Raw genomic sequence first — 4,774 nt, 5'->3', positions numbered from 1 at the left:
CCAGGCCAGCCGACACATGGGTCGCTCTCGATTGGTCAGAGTAAAGCGAGGCCCCTCCCCTCGTTGTTGTCGGCAATATTTACATGTTGAGACAGAAAGTACAGTTAGGTAATGAAGACAAGAAACGCGAGCTATCATTCACCGTTTAAAGTGGCGCTTTAAGAAACATAATGACCTCGTTCTTCAACTGTTACCCGGGTGGGAACTTTATGACTTTCACGGCCAAGTACTGTCAGGATCAGAGGAAGAGTGCGCCCCCGTCTTACCCCGGAGGCACCCGAGAGGGACTGACGAGAACCATTCTGGATCACAGTGGCGGTTCTACATTGAAATACACCCTGGGCGAGACCCCTTTCGAGCGCCCCCCCCCCCCCACAAAAAAAAAAAAAAAATAGCAAACAAAGTTCTGCACAAACAGCAATATTTTATTATAACAACTGTTTTCATATGATGTGAGATCATTGCATGCATGTTTCCAATTTGCCATTCCTGCACTTGTTAAATTGATGTTCCTCTTGGAAAACAATTTGCAGCAGAAGCAAAAGAGGCTGTTGTTCTTAATTGAATAAATCAGCCAACTTCTTGCCATCTTTTCACCACTTACTAATGTCTTCATAAAATATTAGTGGTGGCAACTTCTCACATTACTCTCATTCCTACGGAAAACAAAGCCAGGTGGCACTTTACTTGGTCCTCTGTGAACCAGCTCAGTCCGAATCCTGTCAGTCAGATGTGAGGGCCAGTGGGGCTCAGTGGGGGTTCAGCTCCAGGCATTTCTATCAGACAGCATATTGGCATATTACTCAAAACACATAGCAGTGAAAAAACACAGTCCTACTCATAAATTATCAGAAATATTAAAATTACATTAAATTGCAGTTGTCTTGTAGCCCACACACATACACACACACACACAATATGCACACCTGAAAGCTCATGCTGGGTAGAAGTAGAGGCAAAGAGGTCTTCATCCTCAATATCAGATATTTGTGGAGACATGTGTAGCGGAGGAGGTGGTTGGCTCATCCTGACCAGTGGCAGAGGATGCTCCAAAATATTTAAGAAGTGCCCCTGAAATTGCAATTTAACTGCATTTGAAATCAAAAGACCATAGGATAATGTTTTATAAAGCTAAAACAGCCTAGGGTCTGACTCAAAACATAATAGAAGGGTTACATAAACATGCTCTTACACACTAAATGTCTGTCATTACACGCTATATCCTCCTAGACCCGGAAATAAAAAACATTTATTTATTTTATTCCCCCCCCCCCCATGTCATCACATTGTTTAGAGCATAGAAACAAATAGTAAAAAAAAATACATTGAAAAATTATATTTTATTCACGTTATGCTATGGTCACTGGGACTCAGTTGTTTAAAAAAATAAAATGACTTTAAATTATATGTATAGGCAAAAACAAAAATTTTTTGGGTTTCAGGATATTTTTCAACCAAAATTTGTATATCAATCTAACTTTCATGGAGGTGCCATTAGGTTACTGCCTCAAATTATACGCATGACACACTTTTAGTTGTGACTTGTAAAACTATACTTAGGAAACTATCCTTAGCATACTGTGTAGCAAATAAAATGCCATTGGTTATTTACAGGGCCTAACGTTAAACCAACTGATGGAAATAATAACTGAACTTTTAACAGTTTTATTGCAAAGCACAATATTATAAATTAGATCTCGTGATTGAGTTGAAACCAAATTATTGTTGTATAAGCATAGCAAGCAAGCATCATAGCAAAAAGGCTAACAAAGAGTTATACCCACCACCAATTAACATTAGCCTTTCATTCATGAAATGGATACTGTAATCATACAGAGACAATAGTTGCATACCTTTATCTTTTGCTCGTTTCTCCTCTTCTTCTTTTCTTTTTTTTTCGAAATTGGGCACCTGGCTTTGACCTTTTCTTCTCCATCTCTGTTTTTTTGGCACTCGACAATCAGCAGATTTCCCATCCCCCCAACTGTCACTCAGGACCAGAAGTCAAGACTAAACCAATTCACCTTGATGACCGCATAATCGTTTTGTATTACCTAGTTTCATTTGCAGGAACTATAGGCCTGTATTATAACATTATGAATGAAATGTGCGTTATTTGGAAGAAAGTCGAGGTGTGTGACTGACTTTAGCCTATTATTAATTATATTACTAGTGTGGATCCCCCGTCCCCGTCCACCCCCGCCCTGTCCGTTCCATTTGAGAGAGACCCAGAGGTGAAACGTCGCACGCGCCTCTCGCCCCACTCCCTTACACTTCTCTCACAACACAAAACTTCAGTGGATATTTTCAGCAAGCAGGGGCGCCGGCAGCTGCAGGGAGCGCCAATTTGCTAATTCCACACACAGTGAAATGATATAAATGACGAAAAACCGCTTCGGGACACAGATGATTTTTTGTTTATCTGCTCGTGCTGCCGCCCCCAATGTGTCACGAAAAAATGACGCCCCGGGCGGCTGCCCGGTTCGCCCGTGCCTAAAACCGCTACTGCTGGATCATCATGTCAACACCCGATTAACCTCGAACCTGCTTCAAGGTTCTTTTGAAGTGCATCATGATAGAAACGCTCGTGAGTGGGGTTACACGGGTCCCGAACTTGGTTTAACTGTAGTTTATGCATGCTGCACGGAAACCTACACTCATCTCAACGAGCATTGCTCCAACAATAACTCTGGACAAATACAGTTTAGGCAATGAGATAAAACGCGTGCTTATTAGGGTGGCAGCTCCCAACGTTTTTCTCAGGTATGTTGCGATATTAGTTTAGCTGTCAGAGCAAACAGTAGACTTGGATTAATATGCCAAAACACGTTGGGATGACGTTTGTTCGTTTTAAAATGTGGTATTATACCTACAACAAACAATGTTCATATATATATTTTTTTATTGCATTGTCTATACTTTTTACAGGCAAACACTGCTGCCCTCAATGTTTTCACCAAACAACTCACTGAACTGGAGAATGAGTTTCACTTCAACAACTACTTAAATTAAGAAGAACCGAATAAGTACCTGTGCAAATCAAGAAGAACCGAAATAGATCGCGCTGTGCACCTGAGCAGAACCCAGGTGAAGATCTGGTTCCAGAGCAAGCGGATGAAGAGAAAGAAGGAAGGCCTGGCTCCCCATCTGCTCTGTCACCACCCTGCTCTCGCTGTCAAGATGAAAGTGCCTATAGGCTACATCAAACAAGCAGTTCATTCAACCTTTACTCATGGTGTAGATTTTAGCATCTAAATGCCCTTACTGATTGCATGAATATTTCATGAATATTAAGCTATGTAGTCCTGAAACTGTGCTTTGAAAAAAAAAAAAAAAGATTAAATCGTTAAGCATAATTTTGCCGCTTTACATTTTGAATCGTTGAACATTTGCATTGGGTAGAGAGTTTATGAGGTGCAATTTTTAATCACAACACTACACCCCTGGATTATTTTGATCTCAAGTGTTCGGTGTAAATTTTTATAAAAGTTCTTATAAAATCACTGAATTGAAGTCCTGAACTAATAATAGAAAACAATATTTCTACTAGTGCTTTCAAATTTAATCGCGATTAATCGCATTTAAAATCCAAAATCATATTTACATGTCTATATTTATATTCATATAATTTATATTATAAATAAATATATTCAATACATACTCTTTATTTCTTAAATATGTACATGCATGTGTGTGTATTTATATATAAATAAGACAGCACACATACATATCTGATGTAAACAAAAACTTTTATTTTTTTGATGCGATTAATCGTTTGAATGCAATAATGTCTACCAATCCATGTTAAGTGTCCAGACTGATATTATTATCAGCAGTGATTTTTTACAGAGCAAATGCAGCGACTTAATTTCAGGACTGCAACACTTTTGTATTCCAGGTGGAAATATTCCTACAGGAAATGTTAACAAATTACAAGCCAGGTTTTCTTTCAAATAATAAAGTTGATTACATTTTATGTTGGGTGTGAACTCAAACAATTAAGATAAGAAAAATTAGCGGGTTACACAGGGTTGTACACAGATCAGTTCAATAGAAACAATCCAAGAACTGTCATTACTGAGCACCAAATCCTTCTTTGTCCCCTCTGTGCCCTGAGTTTGACATGACATGATCATGTCAGCCAAAACATACTACTCTGAGAGCAGTGTGTATGACCGATTAAACAGCAGAGCTTGACTCACGTGTAGTTGGTTCTTTTCCAGGAAACAGTATATTTGCTCTTCCTAAAAGTCAGCATATAAGGTCAAACGTGTCTGAATCATTGCTGAAAAAGCACATTCCTGAAGTTTAGTTGTAGAACAATGCCCTTTCACCAATTTCTCTCTTTTTAGAATGAGAAAATGACAGTGTGAAAAAAGAGTGGTGCAGGTCTCCATACATCATCACATTATATTATGGCCTCTATTTGGGGCAAAGCTACAGTTGTCATAAACTTGAAATTAATGAAGACTAATAGATACTAGTTACACGTTGGCACAAACAAACACACTGGCATCATATTAATTTTTTCTTCATTTTTCCAGATGTGCAAGATTTTCAGCATACTGTATATTTGACTGACCAGCAGTTGATGATTTTGATTTATTTTGATCATTAGGATATTTAACCCAGCATAATGCTCTCTCTCTCTCTCTCTCTCTCAGAGGCCAGTCCTTTCTTTCTCCTCCACCATCCTGACAGACAAACAGATCACACAGGAAAGATGCCATAAATTACAGGAGCACTTTACCACTCCACATAAAAACACCACACC

At 38.9% G+C, this 4,774-nt stretch overlaps 1 long non-coding RNA gene across 1 annotated transcript; it reads right to left on the bottom strand.

Moving 5' to 3' along the window:
* Positions 1-404: 404 nt before the first annotated feature.
* LOC127965307 (uncharacterized) lies at positions 405-2,060 on the bottom strand. Its single transcript, XR_008155273.1, has 3 exons — positions 1,854-2,060; positions 927-1,071; positions 405-776 (listed from the first exon to the last, which is right to left on the bottom strand). It is a non-coding gene; the product is annotated as an uncharacterized LOC127965307 (long non-coding RNA).
* Between the last annotated feature and the right edge of the window lie 2,714 nt (positions 2,061-4,774).

This window comes from Carassius gibelio, chromosome B9 (assembly GCF_023724105.1).
Source record: "Carassius gibelio isolate Cgi1373 ecotype wild population from Czech Republic chromosome B9, carGib1.2-hapl.c, whole genome shotgun sequence".
Classification (NCBI taxonomy): Eukaryota; Metazoa; Chordata; class Actinopteri; order Cypriniformes; family Cyprinidae; genus Carassius; species Carassius gibelio.
This window is presented reverse-complemented; position numbering and strand designations above follow the sequence as displayed.